The following is a 24,779-nucleotide window of genomic DNA, read 5'->3' as shown; positions in this document are numbered from 1 at the left end:
ATGTCTAAAAGCCTGGGTAACTCCTAGTCACTCCTTTTCACCAGTGCACTGTGATGGGAAAATGAGCGTTGCTATATTCAGAGGTTTTTCATTAAGCTTTTACTTGAATTGTGTTATATCTAGGAATTCGCAATGTGTTTCAGTTTTGAGAAAGAAAATAAAAGAAACACCCATCAACTCATATCTGGTTGTTTGTTGAACAACAACATTTCACAGACTAAAGCTATTTAGGCTTTGTTTACTGAGTGTATGTGTGGGTGGGGGGTGGGGGGTGAATGTAATTTGGTTTTTTATATCTGTATTTAAAATTGAAATAGAACAAGTACTATGAGTTCATTTGTGAAGGAATATTTGCAGTACACTTAAATAATATACCCTCAGGAAAGAGTAAGTAGCTTAATGAGAAAAAAAATCCTTTATCACACTGAGGAAATACAACTGAAATAACATTAAAATGGCAGCACAAGTTGCCTCTTTTTCTCAAGTCTGTTCCTATGGCAACAGTATATTTGCTACATATTCAGTTCACAACTTTTAGAGTGATTCGAGTATTTATTTGTCTGAGTAGATTAGCAGCTTTCACTCTAACCTGAGCAGAGGAAATTAAAAAAAAAAAAGGAAAAAAAATAGTGTTAGAATCTTGGGGAATGTGTTTTGATTTAAGTGGAAATTATAGGTACCTGAAGTCAAAGTAGATGCTTAGCTTATTTTCATTGAAACTATTTCAGAGAGCATGCAGAAACACAAAACGAAAAGAAATTATCCCCAAATTCTGCAGTAGTATCCGGTTTACGACTGGCGTGTACTTTATAGAGAGCACCGGGGCAAAGAGAACAAAATGCTGCTTAGTGGGGAAGAAGAATCGTAAGTATTGTTACATCTCTGTGACAGTTCTCAGTAAAAGCCCAGAGGATATGCTTTGAAACACGGTCCCTGGACTGGATATGACTGTTGTGCTCATCAACTGCTAGAAACTACGATTACTCCTCAAGATCTGCACAGGAGAAGGCAACTGAAATTCAAGTATGGAGGGTGCATGAGCTCAAGAAGCTCTAGACCTATTGAGAACTACTGATACTTAACATCTGTGGGAGGAAGGACACACAGTTTTCTTTGGGGGTATACCCACTGAAGGTTTCCCATACTCCAGTGAATGTCCCTATACTTATGTACATAATACAGACCGTACTAAATGAACTTAGTGGGTTGTTTCAAGGAAAAATGTGAAATTGATGGCAGGGTCACAGTTGGGGATTCAATAGGAGTTGGAAGATAGAAAAGAGGGAGAGAGTATGATCAGATTTCATTGTTTACTTGTAAGAAACTCTCAAAAAATAAATGTGTTTTCAATTTAAAGAAAAATTATTTTTCTTTAAATTGAAAATAGTTATTTTTTGTCGTAAAATAATAGATCCTTGTTACAGTTTCCCCTCCTTCTACTCCTCCCAATTTCTCCTCCCCTCCCCTCCCATCTGGATCCATCCTCTTTCTGAAAACAAGCAGGATCCTAAGGGATAATATAACTATACTATACTATACTACACTATATGATACAATACCAATAGGATACTATACTATACTTGTTAGACCCCAAAATCTAGGGTCTCAAGTGGGTCCCAAGAACCCAGACTCCAGTCCAGTTGATGCAACACCAAGAGGTGTTTATTGGTGCGGCTGTACAGTCAGGCAAACTCAGCTCCAGAAAGCAAGAGTCTCATCTTGCTGCAGCCACATGGGGGTTTTTAAAGGAAAAACCCACAAAAGCCATAAGATTACAATTCCCATACAATTTCGTTTCACAAGATCATGGTCTGATCACAGAGTGGGTGCAGTCACATCCGCACGTACATTCTTCCTGAAACCTCAAGGGGGGGTATCAGGGCAGGAGTGGAGTTTACACAAAGGTCACAGCGGTCCTTCTTGGAACACTTGCAACTATCCCAGTCACAGTTGAGTACATCTCTTAACAGAAATCTTTTTACATTGTTACATTGTTACAGGGGTGGTTGAGTAATGGCTGAGTCAGGTTGCCCTTGGAACTAGTTTTCTTTTTAGTTCCTTATTTCCTGCGGCTTGGGGGGTGTAAGCCTGAAGGGTTAGGGTCTTTCATACTATGATACAACAACAACAAAAAATAACACATTGGAATCAGGCAAAAGAAACAAACAGAATGAAAAGAACCCAGGAAAAGGCAAACAACACCAATAAAACAGGAGCAACAACAAAAACAGAGACTCATTCAGGAATGCCATGAAAATGCTAAATTGGAAGCCTTAATATATGGGAAGGACCTGTAGGGTGAGAGACAATACGTATAATCAAAAATTTAAAAAGTAAAATTACCAAAAAAGAAAAGTAACCCAGTGAAATCTCTTAGTATTGGATAATAATGAGCCACAACCAACTATCTCTATAACCAGAAAAGGTTCCCAGTAGTAGGACTGGTACATCAGAAAGAGTCATAAAACCTTCAATTTACAATCTCTCCTGCCTGCAAAATGTGCTGGGATAATGGTGGTACAGAACTTGTAGGAGTGGCCAAACAATAACTGCTACAACTTGAGACCCATACCATGAGAGAGAGCCTGTGCCTGACACTGCATGAATGCCCAGAAAAAAAAAAAAAAAAAAGCCAAGAGACCCAGAACAGAAACAAACATGACTTAGCAGAAAAAAAATTCCCTGCGATGATTTCTGATGATATTCTGATACACTTATAGATTGGTGGAACTCAAACCGCTAAATGGTCTTTTAATAAAAACCCATGTATTCCCCTTTCCCAGGGTGATCCATGCATCCCTCTTATGGTCCTCCTTATTTGCTAGCTTCTCTGGAGCTGTGTGTTGTAGTCTGGTTATCCTTTGCTTTGCATCTAGTATCCACTTATGAGTGAGTACATACCAGGTTTGTCCTTCTGAGTCTGTGTTACCTCAGTCAGGATGATATTTTCTAGTGAGATCCATTTGCCTACAAATTACATGTCATTGTTTTTTTTTTTTTTTACTGTTGAATAGTACTCCATTGTGTATATGTACCACATTGTCTTTATCCATTCTTCACTTGATGGGGAAACCTACAGAAACAAAACAAACCAAACTAGCGGGAACCCATGAACTGTGGACCAGTAGCTGTGGAACCTCCGTGGTAGTAGACTAGGCCCTCTGCATAGGCTAGACAGTTATTTAGCTTGACCTGTTTAAGGGGTCCCTAGCAGTGGGATCAAGATCCATCCCTGGTTGTGAGCAGGCTTTTTGGAGCACAGTACCTATGGTGGAACACCTCACACAGCCTTGCTTCAGAGGGAGGGGCCTGGACCTGCCTCAGCTGAATGTACCAGGCTCTGCTGACTCCCAGTGGGAAGTCCTTGCCTTGGAGGATGTGGGAATGGGGTCTAGGCTGGGCCGGGGGGGGGGGGGGGGGGGGGGGGGCTTGGAGGGCAGGAAGAGGGAGGAGAGAGGCATCTGTGGTTGGTATATGAAATGAACAGAAAATTTCTCAAGAATAAACAAATTAATAATAAAATTTTAAAAAAACGGAGACAGATATTAGGGTAAATGTTGAAAAATCAGAGAGACAAAGGAACAAGCCACTGCCACATCTCATCTCGCCAACTCCATGAATCCTCTGACTGAATGTCTCTGAGAACTCAAATGAGAAAACTCTCTAGCTGAAAGGGGTCTCCAACTAAAAAGGCTTGAGTCCTCAGCAGAAACGGGCTCTAGTTCCTGTCTCCTCAAGCCTTATATACCTTCCTCCACCCAGCCATATTACTTCCTTCCTAGTGCTGAGATTAAAGGCCTGTGACTACCAAGTACAGGGATTAAAGGTGTGTGCCACCACTGCCTGGCTCTGTTTCTCTCTTAGACTTAATTAATCTCATGTAGCCCAGTGTGGCCTTGAACTCACAGAGATCCAGATGGATCTCTGCTTTCCAAGTGCTAGGATTAAAGGGTGTGTGCCACCACTGCCTGGCATCAATGTCTAATCTAGTGGCTTGTTCTGTTCTCTGATCTTCAGGCCAATTTTATTAGGGTACACAACACATCACCACAGATTGGCGCCTAGCCCAATTGTCATCAGGGAGGCGTCATCTAGCAACTTATGTGAGCAGATAAAGACACCCGCACCCAAACAAGAGACTAAGCCAGGGGAGCCTCACAGAAGAGGTGGAGAAAGGACTGTAGGAGACAGAGGGTTTTTAGGACACCACAAGAAAATGCAAAGAATCAACTACACAGGGCTCATGGGGGCTCCCAGAGAATGGAGTGACAAACACAAACTCTGTATGAATCTGAGATAGGTATTGATTCCCCACGGTCCAAGGGGGCTTTGCTGTGTCTGGCATGGGATATTAGGGGAAAAAAATCTATGAACACTATGTTCTTAATGTCTGTTAACTTTATTCCTCTAAGACAAAATTACATCAATTCAGCTATAGCTCCACCAGGCATTCAAGGCAGGAATAATTCTAGACATAACAAGCTCTATACTGGTCTACTTTATTTCTCTGGGATGAAATCCTGTCTCCATAACTGCAGTTCCATCCAGCTCCCTAGCTCCTAGTCCAGCTAACAACTAACTCCTATGCTTTTAGCCTCATCTTCTTCCTCTGTATCCTCTTTCTCCATCTCTGCTACTACTCCTGGTACTCAGAAAATTCTACTTGAGATCTGCTTACCCTCTATGGAACCTCTGTCATCCTCTCTTCTCCTCACCATGCTGTTCTGTCTCAGTCCACAGAAAATACCTGCCTTTTCTTTCTCTGGGCACCTTGTTCTCTGTCTCCTCAGGAATGTTGGTTTTACCTCTCAACTTGATATGTAATTGTTCTCAAAGTGCTCTGGGAGAACTACTAGGCCTCCTCAAGGTGAGGGGATGATCTGAGATTCACTAGCACAGGAAACAAAGCTACTTGTCTCCCGCCAGCTTGTCTCCTAAACTCAGCAGGGCAGTTAGTAACTTAGTAGGTTCATCAGGTCTGGGGAGCTGAACTGTTTACCATTTGGTCTGGGCACACATTGATTTCATAGCAGAAGACTGATGGAATATTAAAGGTTGGGTGACACCAAATATTCATAATACATGGCTTTGCCTTTTGACAGACCCTTGGCCGGTCAAGGTTCAGCTTTAATACACAGCTGAATCTCTATGATATATTCTTGCAGCCTGCAAGAGATAGGTCCTCTGAATATATGTTGTCCTTGTGTAGCTTGGTGCTCTTGTGGGACTCGTAACACGGGCCACTTTTCCCCCTACTGGTTTGCCTAATGCAGCCTTGATATGTGGGCTTGTGTCTAGTCTTATTGTAACTTGTTGGGCAATGTTTATTGAATATTTCTGAGAAGCCTGCTCTTTTTCCTTTTCTTTCCTTGTCTTTTTTTTTTTTTGATGAGACATGGAAGAGTAGTGGATCTTGAGGAGAGGGGATTGGATGTGGGGAGAGGATCTGGGAGAAGAGGGAGGGAAAACTCTGGTCAGGATGTAAAATAAATACACTAAAAAAAGAAACGCAGAAGAAAACCTATATGGCAAGAGAATAGTACAGTTTGTTTTATTGATCTTCATATTATTTCTCTCAATTTAAGATAGTCTCAAAGTAAACAAAGTGCTTGGCTAGGAATTAAATGATGAGTCACCAGTGGTATGGTGAGTTGCAATGAGGAGTTGGGGTCATTAACACAGAAGTCATATGTCGTTTTCACTGTGGTATTTTAATGTGACTTTAGAAAAACATGTATAGGACACACGGAATTCCTCCATCCCTGGTAAGATGGCTTCGTGGCCTGTGCATTTCTCATTTCTCATTAGATCTAGTTGTAATATAGTTCCCTCAAAACCATTTCCATTAACATCTCAGGTGTGTTTCTGGGGCTATTCTGGACAAATGGTTGTTGTTATTATATTGTCTTATGTGAGTGTCAGATACTAGTTCCTAAATTTGATCAAATATATGCAAGTATTCTAACAATGTCTGCTTTATGTTCTTTCACTGGATATAGGGAAGAAAAGGAGGAAAAGAGTAGTTCCAAAAATTAGTCTCTCAACAACAGTGTTTATCTCACTGCACACACACACACACACACACACACACACACACACACCACACACGTGCATATTCATGAAAACATTTCAAAGCACAGCATTCTGATTTTAAGGACACAGAAGCTCTATCATTATACAGAAGAAGCTTTTTAGTATTTGAGGCATAAATTTCCTGCTCTACTAGTATGTGTGATGGCTCCGGTTAGCATCTCCAATAGCAACTTCCATATAACTTTACATATAATGAAAAATTTCATCTATGTTGATCATGCATTATATTTTCTTTCTTTTTTTATTTATTTTTTTTTTTTTTTTTTGGTTTTTTGAGACAGGGTTTCTCTGTGTAGTTTTGGTGCCTGTCCTGGATCTCGCTCTGTAGACCAGGTTGGCCTGGAACTCACAGAGATCCACCTGGCTCTGCTTCCCGAGTGCTGGGATTAAAGGCATGCACCACCACCACACGACACATTATATTTTTCAATAACTCATGTTTTATGAAGTTCATACTTTCTTGTTGTTTTGGTTTTGTACATATTTTATTGTCTATTAAATCAGTTATGTTACACAAAAGAAAATTGGACACGCTGAATTCTATTAACTATAAGTATAGCCCTCTTTGAAACTGGAGACATTCCAGATGTATTTGCTTAGTATGAAGTTATACTATAATAGGTCCCATTTCTGTATTCCCATGTCCTTGAGGAATGATGTATACATAGAGGGAAGACAGCAATGTGTAGGAAACACCAGAGATAAAAGGTATGCTCTGGTCAGCTACATAATCCTCACATCCCCAGATGCTACAGGAGAAGAGGCTTCAGAGGGATAACTGCCCTGCTACTTGATTGTGAGTGTGTACCTTCTATTAAAAGCAAGAAAGGAACGGAATTCTGTTATTTATATTACTTGATTCATGATAGTAGGATCTTAATGATGAAGAATAAGATACTGCGTATATGAAGTGATCATCACAGAGCAAGCAACTATGTTATCTTCAAGAAAATATTGCACTCATTACACTTACATCCATTCAAACTTAGAATGACTTAGATACAATAAATTTATTTAAAAATAAAATGTGTGACCTTGTAGTTGCTAAGATATTCATTCTTGTGAGGTGAAAAATAAACTGCAAAATTTAGTGGAAAGAGACAGAGATGGATGGGACAGGAGAGAGAAGGACAAAGCACAGCAGGAGAGGTGAGGAGAAGGTAGACTGTGGGGGGGATGTTTGTTAGCTTTAAACTTAAGCATTTATAACTAGTTGTCTACATACATTGTTCAGTAAAGCGATCCTCAATGGATCAATTATTTATGATCATTCTATTCTACAAATCTCCGGAGTTGCTGGTCAGATAAATCTCAAGTGTATAAGTCAGAAAAATAAGATATGATATAATTAAATTATAAACTGAAATCTGCTATTAAAGGTAATTGAACAATGCATCATTGTTTTACACTTGGACAGAGTTATACCTATTATAAAATTGTATCTATATAAGTAGTGAAGATTTGTAAATGAGATCTTTACTATAAAGTGTTTTGCAGATGAAAAACAGCTCCTTAATGGCATTTTAATTACAAATGGATACAAATTGCCATGTGTGACAAAATCTTTAAAAACAATAAACAGTGAAAATGCCTTCTCCGCTCCATTGCCTGACATTAAGTGGAAATAACCCCACTGAACACCCGGCAGGGACACCAGGCCTTGTGCTGGATCATTCACTGAATGGAGAACACGTTGTTTTCTTAAGTAAATTACGTTTCCTGCTTATGATCATGATTTAACATCAGTCTTATTCTGATAGTTTGAGAAGAAAATTTAAGTCATTAGTCATATGTATTCTGCTGATTTAAAATTTGTGACAAAAATAAAGCTACACACTTTAAGAAAATAAGATGCACTGTAATATCTTTATACTGTGAAACTGTCCAATTGTGTCTCTGAAGTAAATTCTCTGTGCACTAGTTACCCAAAGAAATAACTTTATTAGTTATGTAAATAAAATAATGCATTTCAAAAAGCAAATATTATCTTAAAATATTTTGACCTCATATCACTAATATTGCATGAAAGGTGTTGGAAATTGACTTATAATCTTACTACTTACTATAATTTTCCAATGAAAGTCAGTGCTTTTATAATGTAGTAATGTTTTTAAAAAAAGCATATGTTTAATTAATAAAGTTATTTTTGCAAGTTGCTAATAACATTATTGCTGTAAAAGATTATTAAAACTGAATATCTCTATTAAATGACCTAAAGCTAATTTTCTGAAAATATATCTAAACTCCTTGTCATTTATTTTTAATACAGTGTGTTAAAATATTCTCTTACTATAATTTAAATATGCATTTTAAAAATTAGTGTATACTTAATAAACAATCATACTGACCCATCTTTCCTTCATTAATTTTGTAAGGAATACTAGGTAAGTTCTGTAGTTTTGCTCTCATTTTAAATACCTACATATTTGATATTCAAAACAGTTCACAAGTTGTTTTCTGTCTCCTTAATGATAAAAGACCATGAATCTACAAAATTTGATTTGTAAATGATTCTTTAAAATCTATACAGCAAACTGGATAATTTTAAATGAGAAAGAAACAAAATGACAATGCCAGCTTTTCCATTTTTAATCATTGGAGTAAAAAGAGAATAAGCAATACTTTAAGTTAATTACAATGGAATTTGCTTTTTTTTCTATGACTCATAAATGCCAAACAATGAAATGATTTACTTTTTCAAGTTATTATATCCCAATTGATCTTCCAGGCAACGGACTTATTATCTGATTACGAAGATATGCACATTTATCAAAAGCTAGAACCATCTGTCTCAATTCTATTTAATTTCATTATATATTCATCATTTAGACAGTCAGCTTATGACATAAGCCTCTACCCGCAAGTAATTCTATACTTATTATCACTTAAGAATGTGCACAAGCAGCCGCCAGTCAACTCCTATTAGTCTACTTTAAAATTAAAATAACACTACTGAGGAGCCAGTCATCACTAATATGTGCAGGAAAGATTTCTTGCATTTTTTGAAAGAAATGCCAGCCTATCAATTCTGTGTTTCAAATGTGTTTATACTTAGAATTTATAAATTTTTGAATTGATAGCAATAATTTAGTTCCACGTATACAACTTCCAAATTTTTATTGGATACAAAATACAAAAATTAAAAACACCACTTATTTGATGATGTGTGAGAGCTACACTGGCCAATAATGATTGTTAAGAGAGAGGGAATCAGTCTTCCCCTGGAGCAAGATCTCTGAAATGTTATCCAATCCTAAGCAGTAAGCCCTGAACATATCCACATATGAAAAATACTAAATAAACTCAGTAGGCTTGAGTTATGAATATATATATATGTATATATATATATATACATATATACATATATATATATATTGTGTGTAATAATAATATTTAAAGACTTAGAGGCCATAAATTTGAGAAGGACATGGGTAGAGGGACGTGGGAGGAGTTTAAGGACAAGACAGAAGCAAGGAATGATGTAAGTGTTGTACTCATACTTGAAACTAAAAATAAAAACTTAAAAATAAAAATTTAAACTGTATAAAAATCTCAGAAAGAATAATTAACAATAAATATGCTTTTGAAGAATATATAATGTTATAGTTCTGGAGCAAACATCAATAATGATATATGTGAATTCAAGACAAAATTAATCAGCAATAGGGTGATGTTTTTATCTATTGCTTTAGAAACAAGCAAGTGAAAATGGGACAATATTATTTCCTGGAAATAGTTTATCTCTTTTTGTGTGACTAGAATGAAGTTAAAACGCATGTTATTCAAGTTTACATGTATACTGATGAGAAAATGTATACCTTTTGCTATTAATAAAACTACTACACAAGAGACTAAAATTGGCTGATGTGGTTTAGATATGGTATGCTTTTGTATGTTCATTACAATATTATGAAAATAAATTACAAGCTCACATTTATCATGAGAAAGAAGTTGATTCCCTATTATTTAGAAACATTGCATACATCTGTGACTATCAAGCAAGCTTCAGGTAAAAGTATTTCAAAATACAATACAATTTTATTCTGATGATAATTTTTACAACCTATTGAAGGTTAACTGTTTTTTAAACTGACAAATATTGCACTGCAAATTGAAAATCAAGTTTTCTGAATTTGGTCCCTTAGTGAGTGAAGGACAGAGAGTGAATATCAAAATGATTGACATCCCAACTAGAAGTTTTGTGAGAAGTACAGAACCCAGAAGTAGTGAGAAAAGGGGAGAATTGGGATATGTACTTAGTGTAATGGATAGCAATAGTTCAGTTCAGTGAACCATAAAAAATGAATAGGGTTATTAGGTATCTATACTTTCTGGTGCTTTCAAAATTGGGATTACTCTTTATTAGTAATTACAAAGACAAAGAATTAAGAGCAAATATACAATATGAAAGAAATATGATAAGCCAACTATTTTATTTTATGGTTTTTTTGTTGTTTCTGAAAAGGATTCTAGCTGGTAGCTGAATTTATGAAAAATCAAGTACAAACATCTAGATGAAAATATTATAAGAACTAAAAACACAGAAGTGGTAAATTGAAGCCAATAGTGAGACTATGATGCTTATGGGAACAAATAAAACAGAAAGTACTAAGGACTTATGCTTTGTCTGCAAAGAAATGAAAAGTGAAGAATGCAAACATTAAGAGGATGAGAAAAACTCTTGTGATGCTAGTGCTAAGAGATCCTTTGAAGCCAAGACTGATGAAAACAAATAAGTGGGCTATACCTTCAATTTGACATCTTTATTACTTTTAGAAAATAGAATGAGGAAATATGCTGATATCATAAACATAAAATGTTAGGAAAGTGAATATAAGGCCAGATTTCTCTTTTCCAAAACAACTAAGTACATGATAAAGTTGCTCATCCTTTGAGATTTATTAATCTAAGCCATAGAAAGGTTATCAATCCTGTTAAAGACCTACAGTCTCATAACTTTTTTGATCCTTCCACTAGACGACATACAGCATTGGAGGATGCCATGTATAGAAGACTGAGTCTTTTAAGGACACTCGTGAGAAGATGATCAGAGGGTTTATGTTTTTTTTTAATTTATATTTTAATTTCTAGGTCTTGCTGAATAAAATTTAGAAAATCTTTCTACTTCCTCTTATTTGTTTCAATGTTCCTCAGCTGTTTAATAAAAGCCATAAATTAGCCTAACTCTCTTGTAGACTAGTCTATCCAAGAAATCAAAACAAATCTTGACAAAAAGGAAAAGAAATCACTAGAACCTCAAAGGGAAACACAAAACCCTTTTCTATAGGTGCCATTCCTTAGAAAATGGAATTATAGAAACTAGGATGTTCTTCTTTGTGTCTATTTTATATCTAGATCTTGGATTAATTTGCCCAATTATGAAGGTGAAACTATAGGGGTGGCCAGTAACATCCACTTTCCTCCAGCTCATGGTTCTGAGCACTCTTTTATATCTTATGTAAATTTATAGTACTTCTTACCAGAAATAATATAATAATTCAATTTTAGAAAATTTGAATTGTCATTCTAAAATAAGGTAATTTCTCAATCTTAGGAAGAAATAGTATTGATCTGACAGACCATGTAACTTCCTATAAATGTACTGAATTTGTAAAATCACAGAATATATACTAATATTTTTCCGTTCTCTGCTGTTTGTTGAATAAAATCAGAGGCTCCATTAAACCTCTCACCAGTTAACTCTTCTGTAAGATTTAAAGTAGGTGTTTAGTAGGTGTTTCTTCTTAATGACTATGTAAACAACTGTGTTTCACGATTTTATATTATATCATGAAATATATGTCAAATAATATTACACACATACAATAAACATATAATAAGTGTACTTAGCTTTTTCTATAGTTTATGGGCTCTGTTGGATATCAAAGATCTGGTAAGCTATATGCAGATGTATGGGTTTGAAGCAATTGCTAAGCGAACCACATAGAATCGTGAGTAATACCAAATCATTATTGTTATAAATTACTAAGATTTGAAGTAATTAATTACAAAAGAGAACTGACCTACTTTGTGTTTCATATATGAGTCATAATTAGTGTGAGGCAATTTGAATGAAAGTTCTCAAAAAGATGCTACTTAGGCAGACAACACTTTAAAAATCATATATTTTCCAACTTACTTACTTAGATACATGGACTCTAATCAGTCTTTCTGACTCTAGATCTCATTCTCCCATAACCTTTCTTTAAAATTATGGCATATGATGGCCTATCTTTGCTGTCAACTTGACTAGATCAGGAATCAACTAAAATATGAATTTCTAGAAAATCTTATAAGAGGTTTTCTTGACCAGATTATTTGAAATAGGAAAAAAAAAATCCACCCTAAATGTGGCCGGCATTCTCTGGTGGTAGCCAAGATAAAAGGATACAGAGGAAAGCCAATTGGCTTTCATGCCTGCTTGCCTTCATTCTTGCTGACAAGTTTGTCTTCCCCTTTTCTGTGGCATTTTTTTCACAGATACTAGTTAGTACTTCTTCATTCTTCCAAAGTACTATGTAGCTCTCCATGAATCCTGTAGGTTTCAGTACCAGGTTGGGTCTGTGATACTTCCAACCTCGCAGACTGGAAAACTATAGGACTATTGGCTTCTCTAGTGGGAGACAAACATTGTTGGATGATATCACAACATCCTGTAAGCCAATCTAACAAGTTGCCATTAAATATATGTAGTCATTCTATGGATTTACTTTTTTTTTTTTTTTTTTTTTTGGTTTTTCGAGACAGGGTTTCTCTGTGTAGCTTTGCGCCTCTCCTGGAACTCACTTGGTAGCCCAGGCTGGCCTCGAACTCACAGAGATTCGCCGGCCTCTGCCTCCGGATTTACTTTTTTTTAAAGAACTCTGATATAGTTTGTTCTAGGCAGTTTTTGTAATCTCTTGTTAAAAGAATAAAGCAGTAGTTCTTCAAAAAGCAATATGAATTTATTGTATAACCACTTCTCCTACAACTACTGACTTGGTAGAGTGTCTTTTTCATCCTGTGACTTTGTTCTCCATTACAGTTTGCTCTTCTCCGTTTTGTGCATTTCAGACTAAATCAATGGAACAGCAGATGTTTTGTAGTACTTAAGTCAATTCCCATTCTACCATGATGGCCTACTCTCACACAAAGATTCCAAATATAACATATTAAGGGGAAGTTCTTAATTTGTTCTTTGTTTAGGTTCTGTTACCACATTCAGAACAGCAGTTGTACCTAATTTCTTGCAATTTTATTTGCTGTGGTGGTGTTTTCTATTCTTTCTTTACTAGTGATGGTAATTCACAGAGTGCTCTTACCAGCACTATTGAAGCTAGACCACACTTGCAACTGTACTATGCCTTAAGGCAAGGCACAGATATTAGGTGCAAGGCATGACTCATTCCCAGAGATCTTCTTCTATATGACAAGCATATCCATTCATTTGCTTTCAATTGGAGAAAACAGTAGTCTAATCAAATCCTTAAAGGATTTGATTCTAGACAGGACTTTATTCACAGATTCACTTCTTTGTCTTTTCCTTGATTTTCAGAACTTTGGTAGCTCAACATAACGCCTCTGAAGAGTAGAGACCTGCTAGGATAACATGTTTGAGTCACTTTCTCATTGCTTTAAATTTACTAATATGAAGTACTTCAACTTTAATAAGGTCTCAAAATATTCTTTAACAAAAGTGTTTCTTACTTTTCTTCATATTAGAATTGGTCTTTCAAGTCAAAAACAAAATTCTAGATAGATACCTCAGTAGTTAAGAGTACATATTGCTCTTGCAGAACATCTGAGTTTGGTTCCTAGCACCATGTTTTGCAGCTCTCAAAGGCTTTTCCTTATTTTAGTTTCTCTCTCTCTCTCTCTCTCTCTCTCTCTCTCTCTCTCTCTCTCTCTCTCTCTCTCTTTCTCTCTCTCTCTCTCCAATTCTCTCTCTTTCACTGTCTCTCTCTGTCTGTATGATTGTTTATGTGTGTGTGCTCATATGTACAGGTGTGTGCAAGTTCATGCATGCTATAGTGTGTGTGTGTGTGTGTGTGTGTGTGTGTGTGTGTGTGTGTGTGTGTGTGTGTAGGAAAGGGTGGCAGGGGTGCTGGGAGGAACCCCAGCATGTGGGTCTTTGCCATTCTATTCATCTTGTTGAGAAAGCATTTTAGTTCTTCACTACTGAATCCTCAAAGCTTTCAGGCCTGCAGAGTTCCAGGGATTCTCCTGTCTCTCACTCTCATCTCACAATAGGACCACTGAGATTACAGATGTTTGCTAATTTTCACAAATCTTAAGTGGAATCTGGAAATCTGAACTACAGTCCTTATACATAAAGGGATTTCCTCACTGACTGATATCCATAGCCACTTTCTGCAAAAGTTATGACTTTTTCCATATCATTTTATCTATAACGAGGCATTAGAAAAATGCCTGCATTACTATTAGGTGATATTACATTTTATGAGATAATATTATAGATAATATTTAAGGACTCCATGAAAATATATTGTTCTCATGTCTATTCTTTAAATTCATTTTCATTATAGGTTATATATTTACCTCAAGTCATTTTCTCATATTCATTACTATAATATATTTATATGCCTTCCAAACCCACTTAAAATATCTCCCTGAACATATTTTTAATCAATTTCAAAGTTATTAATAATTATCTTCATTAAATTCCATTAACCTTAAAAGTTTTATTAACAGAAAGAATTATTTGAAATTTGATTCAAACTCTTCAATTATATTTTCATTGTAGAGTTAAGTTGAAGATTAATTTTAATAATGTGATTTAAAATTATTTTATGCTATAAAATTTTGAATCAAAATTAATTTATGGATAGAATATGCTCTTTGTTATTTTGCATGAGAGTACTTACTGGTAAATCATATAGGAACATTGAGTGACTATTGCTACGGGATCATGTCAAATCAAATCTGAAAATTATTGATTCTGCTAACCTATTAGTCAATCTAAAATTTATGCTCTGAAATTATATTTTCAATTATAAATATATAAAATTCCATATGTATATGTAAATTCTATATGTTGAACCAAAGAGGCTAAAAAATAAGATGCCATTTGTACATAGGTACACTTTGTATAGTAATTGAGTATTATGATGGATAAATTGATATCTCTGCCTGGAGGACCAGCACCCAGCAGCACAGGGCTCAAAGGGAAGCTGTGGATTCAGCATGTACTAAGACTTTTTATCTGAGGGGGTGAAGGGTAAAAGACACTCACACTTTCTCTTCAGTGTATCCTTCTTTATACTTCTGTGTTCTTTATTCTGTTTTCTATATTTTTTTATTTTATCCAGAAAGGTCTCTTCTGTCTCTCTTGATGTTTTCCTTCTAATTCTCTCATCCTTGATGTTTTTTTTTCTAGTTCCTTCTAACTCTTTCCTTCTAGATGTTTTCCTTCTGACTTATTTTAACTATATTTTTATTACTTCCTTTACAGCTTATATACCTCAACAAAATATTTCAGGCAATATAAAACTTACAATGTGGTTACATTCTGATTTTCAAGTAAATGGTTACAATTAATATAGGTTCCATATCCCTTGCATGATTAAACATTTTATGTATTATAGGTGAAAAGCAAATTATCCCAACAACCCAATTACATTCATACCCAAGCAACTTGTTATAGATTAACTGTGTAGGAAAGCAAGATATTCTGTTTCCTTCTAACTTATTTTCACTCTATCTTTATTCATCCCCTTATAGATTATATACCCAAGCAAAATATCAGGCAATATAAAAATTACAATATGGATACATTTCTGGTTTTCAAGTGAATGTTCACAATGAATACAAGTACTATATCCCTTACTTGATCAAAACATTTTATGTATTACAAAGTGAAAAAACAAATTATCCCAAGAAACCCACATACATTCATATGCAAGAAACTTGAAACTTCTTATAAAATTACCATATAGGCAAGCAAGATATTCTTCTCAGTTAGGTTCTTTTACTGGCAGGCTGCATTTTGCAGTTACAAGGAAAGGGCCAATTACTTTATTACTCATCTTGAAACAATCTTATAAGGAATGGTAAAAGGAATCACAAACTTATACTTTTATACATGAAAGAGAATCAGTCCAGCTCTATTTAACTTTTTAGGGTACATATCAACTCATCAATAGTTTTTTATATCAGGAAACTGAGGGCAGAAATGGGTATAAGGAATTAATTATCACCTTTGGTCATCAACCAATTCTAGCAAGAAAGGTACATCAGCTAACAATTGTGCTGCTTTGTGTAGATGTAACCAACCGTCTTATTAAATAAAAAACACAGAGCCAATTCATAGAAGAAAGCCAAGAGGGTCAGAGCTAAGAGCCTCACCCTTCCTGCTTCAGCCATCCTCTTCAGCCAAGAGAGCTCTCCGAAAAGGAGCTACTTCCTGTGTTTTTGTTTTTATAGCCTTTCTGTTCTGCCTTCTCATTGGTTGTAAACCCAAACACATGACTGCCCTCATCACTACCCTATCTGTAGAAACTTCCAGGTCTTCTATGGTTGGTATTGAGATTAAAGGCATGTGTCTCCAATGCTGGCTATATCCTTGAACACACAGAGATCTACCTAGCTCTGTCTACCAAGTGCTGGGATTAAAGGCGTGCGCCACCACCACCACGCTCTTGCTATGGCTCTAATAGCTCTGACCCCCAGGCAACTTTATTTATTAACATACAATTAAAATCACATTTAAGTACAAATAAAATACCACCATAGCTTTGTTCTTGTTCCCTGACCATAAAGAGTTCCTCACTCAACCACGCACCTTTCTAAAACTTTAGATTGTCTTCTTGGGTTTTTCATCTCAAAGCTATTTAACAAAAACATATTAGTCTAACCTTAAGTTATTTTCCATGCTTTGTTTCAGCTATGCACCCAGAAACCTGGGAGCACATCTCCCAACATTAAGATTAAAAGAATTTAAGCTAGTGGGCTGCAGTGACTCAGTTGTTTCTCTTAATCATTAACCTAAGCCACAGTCTATATGACTCTCCAATGGAAACTCAGGTGTTCTATCTGTGTGATAAATAAAACATCAGCTGTATATTTTAAAGTTGCTTATGGAAAAACATGAGAATTCTGAGAAACAGATCAGAAAAGTTTATTATAATTGAAAACAAATAATAGAGCAAGTCAGTTTCCAGGCTTTGAGTCATTTTTAAATCCCCCCATCATTATTTTAATGAAATCTACATACACAGAAGGCTCACAATAAAGACCTTGTGCTTCTGCTGGCATTTCTCATTTAATAAACCATGGAAACTTAAAAAGCTGACTTACATATTTGGAACTGAAGTTGCAAAGAAATTATTGAAGCAATGCAAAGATGAGAAATACTATTTGAGGTCTAGTGTAAGACAGGTAAAACAATTAGGTCACCAGATTACCCCCCAAAAAAGTTATCAACTAATTCTTTTACTGAATAAATAATGTTTCATCTAGTGTATATATTAAAACTCTTAAGTTTAAAAATCTATTCCATTTAAGAATTTATTCATTCCAGCTCGAATCCTCCCGCTCCTCTAAAGTCTCATCCCCCATCCCTTGCCCTCCATTACCCCCTCACACCCAGTTTGCTCATGTACATATCTCATCCATTTCTCCATCACTGGGTGATCCATGCACCCTTCCTAGGGTCCTCCTAACTAACTAGCATCCCTGGAGTTGTCAGTTGCAATCTGGTTATCCTTTGCTTTATATCTGGTATCCACTTATGAGTGAGTGCATACCATGTTTGTCCTTCTGGGTCTGGGTTACCTCACTTCAGGATGATTTTTTTTTTTTAGTTCCATCCATTTGCCTGCAAACCTCATGATATCTTTGATTTTTCTCTGCTGAGTAGCACTCCATTTTGTATATGTACCACATTTTCTTTATCCATTTTTCAGTTGAAGGGCATCTAGGTTATTTCCAAGTTCTGGCTATTACAAATAATACTGCTATGAATGTAGTTGAGCATGTGTCCTTGTGCTATGATTGAGCATTTTTTGGGTATATGCCCAAGAGTGGTATAGCTGGGTCTTGAGGAAGATTGATTCCCAATTTTCTGAGAAATCACCATACTGATTTCCAAAGTGACTGTACAAGTTTACATTCCCACCAACAGTGTAGGAGTATTCCCCTTACTCCACATCCTTTCCAACATAAGTTGTCTTCCGTGTTTTTGATCATAGCCATTCTGACAGGTGTAAGTAAGATGGTATCTCAGTCATTGTGATTTGCATTTCCCTGATGATTAGGGATGTTGAGCATTTCCTTAAATGTCTTTCAGCCATTTGATATTCTTCTGTTGAGAATTCTCTGTTTAGCTCTATAGCCCATTTTTTAATTGGACTTTTGGGTATTTTGATGTCTAGACATTTTGATGTCTAGCTTTTTGAGTTCTTTATATATTTTGGAAATCAACCCTCTGTCAGATGTGGGGATGGTAAAGATTTTTTCCCTTTCTGCAGGCTGTCATTTTGTCTTATTGACCATGCCTTTTGCCCAACAAAAGCTTCTCAGTTTCAAGAGGTCCTATTTGGGAAAAGATACCATGATAAATGAAGACACCATGGGAATAGGGAGAAGCAGAGTACTGGGGAGGTACCAAGGAATCCACAAGGATTACTCTATCATAGACTACTGGCAATAGTCGAGAGGGTAAGTGAGCTGGTCTACACTGGTGATCAGATGGCTCAATACTCTATGTGTCATCATAGAACCCTCATCCAGTGACAGATGGAAGCAGATGCAGAGATCCACAGGGGGTCCCAGGCAGAGCTCCAGGAGTCTAATTGATGAGAGAGAGGAGGGATTCCATGAACAAGGGAATCCTGACTGGAAAAAGTACAGAGACAACTAGCCAAACTAGTGGAAACTGTGGACCAATAGCTGAGGAGCCCCTCTGGTACTGGACTAGGGCCTCTGGATAAGCAAGACAGTTGTTGAGCTTGAACTGCATAGTGGGACCCCAGGCAGTGGGATTGGGACCTGTCCCTAGTGCATCAACCGGCTTTTTGGAACCTAGTGCCTATAGTGAGACACTTTGCACAGCCTTGGTACAGGGAGGAGGGGCTTGGACCTGCCTCAACTGAATGTACTGGGCTCTGCTGACTCCCCATGGGAGACCTTGCCTTGGAGGAGATAGGAATCGGGGGTGGGTTGGGGGAGAAGGCTGGTGGGCAGGAGTAGGGATGACAGAGGAATCTGTAGCTGAGATATAAAATGAATAGAAAATCTCTTAAGAAAAGAGAAAAAAAGAATTTATTCCTATTTTTTGGTTGTGACAGTGGAGGAGGAGTGGATGGAGCAGTGTGGGAGAGGAGGGATAACAGAGGAACTGGGAAGAAGGGAGAAATGGGAAACTTTGACTGGTATATAAAAACAAAAATAACAAAAAATGGAATCTTAATGCAGATGTGTGTCATTTAAAATTATTAAACTCATTATGTATACTATAAAAATGCTTCCATTTATCCATTCTTCTGTACATTTTTACCTATAATTACCACTATTCTTAATCGTCTATTTTAAGTGTGTTCTTGCAGCTATATGTTTCTTTCTTTCAAAATTCCTGTGAAAATGATATTTTTCATTATAATTGATGTTTCATTTACAAATTTTAGTATTTCTCTTTAATACATGGTGCTATTTGGTTATAGAGGCACAGTTCAGTCAGAAATGCAGAATAGTTTATAAATTTGAGTTAAATATATTTAAGTTTCAAGGGTGTTGTTAATAATCCAGTCTTGTGTATTTTATAGATTTGGTGTCAGCTTTTTATTCCATCTTTTTAAAAGATTTTTAAAATACCTTGATCTCTCTGTGATGTTATTCTAGACTACAAATTTGATATTAAAATATTATATGAATTCATATTATTCTTTATTAAAATTTATGTCTAAGTTTTTGTGTGTGTGTGTGTGTGTGTGTGTGTGTGTGTGTGTGTGTGTGTGTGTGTTTGCATTTGTATAAGAGAACACATATGTGTTCAGGTGCCAGCTAAAGCCAAAGAAAGCACTGGATCTCTGGAGCTGGAGTTACAAGTGGTTGTGTGCCCCGAGAATAGGTGCTGGTAATCTTTCTTAGGACTTCTTGTGTAGCAAGAAGTTCATTTACCATTGAGTCATAGCTCTAATTGACATTAATTTTTTTTTTTATTTTTGAGTTTATAATATAACAATTCTCCCTATAAGTCCTCCCTTATACCTCTCATTCCTTGGTGATTTTTGTTGTTGTTGTTTTGTTTTGTTTTTTGTTTTTTGAGACAGGGTTTCTCCATGTAGTTTTGGTGCCTGTCTTGGATCTTGCTCTGTAGACCAGGCTGAACTCAAACTCACAGAGATCTGCCTGCCTCTGCCTCCCCAGTGCTGGGATTAAAGGCATACACCACCACTGCCTGGCTCATTTTTTTTTGTTTTTTTTTTAAATTAATCATTATTACATGCATATATATGTGCACATAAGGATATATATTTTTTGAAATATAAAAATGCACCCAGTTATATTTGTATAATATTTTTATATTCCCAGGACTGACCCTTTGGTATTAAATAGCAAATTTGTATTCTCTTCTCATTAAATGGCAAAACTAAAAACAATTTATTCAATAATTTATGTAAGAAAATCAAAACGTGTAGTTCAGTCTTTCAAATAAAAGACAACTATATATTTAGAAAAAAATCCAATTCAGATACAAATCTTTATGACACACACACTGCATTAACCCTATTTTTGACTTTAAATCTTTGGACCAAATTTTTCTTGAGTTAGTTAATTGCTAGATGTAGTACATGACTCATTCAGAAGAGCACCTTTCATTGTCAAATCAATATGTACAATGCCCCTGTCTCCAGTGAAGGTAGTTTTTCAAGATTTCAAATTTGGGATTGCCCTAATTCCTCTAAGACCTGGTATCAGCAGCCATCATACCACAGATACTGATGGAACTATTCAAACTAGTTAATCCTATTGTGATGTAATCTGTATCTTCTGTATCTTATGGTGGAAATCATAATAAAGGTTCTTGGGTTTTAGCCTTTCCCAACAATACCTATTGCTTCTTCATGAACTGGTGTGGAATGGAATATATGGAAACACATTTCTAGGGTTTATTACTAAATACTTATTGCTTCATGGCAATAATTTCTGTGACTATACATTTAGTCATAACTTAATAAACAAACCTGAATATCTTTAAGCAAATATCAATACTAAATAAATTTCTGGTTTTTAAATGGATTTTAGATGGGATATAAGTGTTGTGTAATTTACACATGGGGGTTTTACTGGTTTGATTCAAAAGTGGAGAAATGTTTACATTTATTTGTTTATACAGTGTTTTTCATAGCCTAGGCTTGAACACACTATGCAGATGAATCTTGCTTCAACTTGTGATACTTTTTCCTCTTCTTCCCTCCACACCTTAGTCATATCTTTTCCAACTGGAAGCACAACTCCTCACATATAGCTTAATGTTTGAAACTAGCAGTTGGGAATCATACGTGAAATTTCTTTCACCTAAATGCTGCTGTTATTTGTTGACTTATTTTTGTAATAGCCTTGTTTGTTTTTCACAACATTTATTTGTGTACAATTCATGAAAAAAATTAATGTAACTTTTTACATATTTTTCTATTGTTTATGTCATAAGTAATACTATTTTTTCTTTTATTAATTTATCAATAAATTATATTTCTCATATTTTTAAATCACATGTAAAGATAATAATAAAGGACAACAAAACATCATTTGTTCTAGATACATGCTTTATATTCCATAAAGCTGACACTAATCATTTTACTTTTCTTTGTGATAGAGTCCTTTCTAGTATATCCACTAGTGTAAATGTTGAAGCATTGTATTCTAAATCTTTTCTATCATTTTTTAACATGAGCATCAAACCTACACAACTTTTCTCAGTTCTTTTTACACTGCTTCCCATGAAAGCTGATATGACCTATTACTTTCAATCATTTCAAAATATTTCCTATTATTTCTTGAGTATTTTCTTTAATTAATTTAAATGATGCTGTCTAACATTTAAAGATTTTTTTTCCATATAATTCCTCTATGTACAATGAAGATAGTTTTTTTAATTACTTAAAATTTCTTGAGACATGTATGAAAACAACTATGCTTAAATGTGATTTTATGAATGTCAAGTATATGTTTTTGCACATGCAAACATATATAAAAACATATAATCATTTTAACATAATAAAATAGTGCTTCTAATGTCAAGATTTTTTTCAGATAAATACAGTGGAGCATCAAATTTTACTGGGATTATAAGTATGCTTTCTATAATCAGACAACAAATCTAATCATCAACTACTGATAGAAAATACTCAAACACAAGTCTATAGCACACCTTTAAACTGGAGACTTGTTCATTCCCATGTCATTAGACTGGACATGCATGTAATGTTCATTTCTTTGATTTTGATGTAATTTCTCTTTTGTACTTCATGGTGCCCACAAACTTCCTATAGAGCAGTAGTTCTCAAACATTCCTAATGCTGTATCGCTATAATGCAGTTCCTCATGTTGTGGTGACCCCAGCTGTAAAGTTATTTCATAGACACTTCATAACTGTAATTTCGGTACTGTTATATGAATCATAATGTGTATATGTAGCTAGAGTTTTCCTGCCTGGCCCACAGTCAGGACAAATCTCTATCACCTGCCAGTCCCACAGCCACTCAGACCCTACCAAGTAAACACAGAGACTTATTGGTTGCAAACTGTATGGCCATGGCAGGCTTCTTGTTAACTGTTCTTACAGCTTAAATTAATCCATTTCCATAAATCTATACCTTGCCACATGGCTCGTGGCTTACCGGCATCTTCACATGCTGTTTGTCATCGTGGCAGCTGGCAGTGTCTCTCTGACTCAGCCTTCCACTTCCCAGCTTTATTCTCCTCCTTGTCCCGCCTACACTTCCTACCTAGCCAATGGCCAATCAGTGTTTTATTTATTGACTAATTAGCAACACATTTGCCATATAGAACATCCCATAGCACTTCCCCTTTTTTTTTTTAAAAAAAGGAAGGTTTTAACCTTAACAAAGTAAAATTACATATAATTTGGGAATTTGGGTGTAGCTTCTCTAACTACTTCCTGCTGGAGGGGGGCGCTGTATCATATGGGGAAACAAAGAAAATTTTAGGATTATGGAATAGTCCATGAGGCTGTATTGTCTGAGCCAGTTGCCTTGAAAGGATTCTGGATGTTGGATCATCTGGGCCATGGTGTCATCAGAGACCTTTCAGGTGGTCTTGGCTGGTCAAACCTGATGTATCTTAATCTTGAACAAATCCATAGCCTCTGGTTTTCTGTGGAAACAAAAGAGACTCTTTTCCAAAGCAACATATCCTTATATCCAAATTTTGAAGTCAAGGTATCTTTAAAATATACATTTTGACATAACTCAACAGCTTTTACAATCAAATGTTTTTCTGCAGTTAAAAGTCCCAAAGACAACACAATCCAGATTCTCTGTGTAATATTCATTTCACGTGGCTTATTTTTTATATTAATTTTACTGTCTCTTTAAAGACTTTATTTTTTAAAACTATGTATTTGTTTCTATAACTCTATATATCATCTTTTTTGTCTCTTTCAAGCCTACGTATCTTTTACACACATTGTAAACTATTACATCTGAATCTGTCTTATTGTGAATCTATTGCCTTAAACTGCAGCAGCTGTGGCTGCTGGCTCCACCCACCTCAGCTTCCCAACATGGCTACGTTTACTGCCAGCTCTGGGAGCTATCGTGGGTCTATGCTTTTATCCAAGCAGCCTGTAGTCCAGAAACCTCTTTTTTTGTTTTGTACCAGCAAAGGCTAAATCCACCATGCAGCTTAATGTGCCACTTGCAGAGGCCTCATTCCCGCCATACTGCAGGTCGAGCACACATGCTAGGAACCTGCCAGTAGCTCAAACCAGCAGGTGCCACTCATTTGAGAGAGACAATTAGGAAGCTGTTTTTAGCTCCGTTTTAGAATCTTTTTTCTCAGGGTTTAGGTGGAAACTCTTGCCACCACGTTGGACGCCATTTGTAGCTAGAGTTTTCCTGCCTGGCCCACAGTCAGGACAAATCTCTATCACCTGCCAGTCCCACAGTCACTCAGACCCGACCAAGTAAACACAGAGACTTATTGGTTACAAACTGTATGGCCGTGGCAGGCTTCTTGCTAACTGTTCTTATATCTTAAATGAATCTATTTCCATTAATCTATACCTTGCCACATGGCTCGTGGCTTACCGGCATCTTCACATGCTGTTTCTCATCATGGCAGCTGGCAGTGCCTCTCTGACTCAGCCTTCCACTTCCCAGCTTTATTCTCCTCCTTGTCCCGCCTACACTTCCTACCTAGCCAATGGCCAATCAGTGTTTTATTTATTGACTAATTAGCAACACATTTGCCATACAGAACATCCCACAGCATGTATATCTGATATGTAAAACCCAGATGTGTCCCAACCTAAGGTTAAGAGCCACTGCTATAGAATCAAGGTTGGTCTTGAATCGTAGCCCTCCTATCTCTGACTACAAATGCAGGCATTGGTATCTCATGGGCATACCACAATAACTGAGCCATTTGAACACTTTGAAATGGTATCTAGGAAAACTTAACTCAGCTCTTTAGAAGAATACAATACAGTTCTTCAGGAATCCTAG

Source organism: Peromyscus californicus, unplaced genomic scaffold, assembly GCF_007827085.1.
Source record: "Peromyscus californicus insignis strain IS unplaced genomic scaffold, ASM782708v3 Scaffold_13__1_contigs__length_99412109, whole genome shotgun sequence".
NCBI classification, from domain to species: Eukaryota; Metazoa; Chordata; class Mammalia; order Rodentia; family Cricetidae; genus Peromyscus; species Peromyscus californicus.
Note: the sequence above shows the minus strand (reverse complement) of the source record.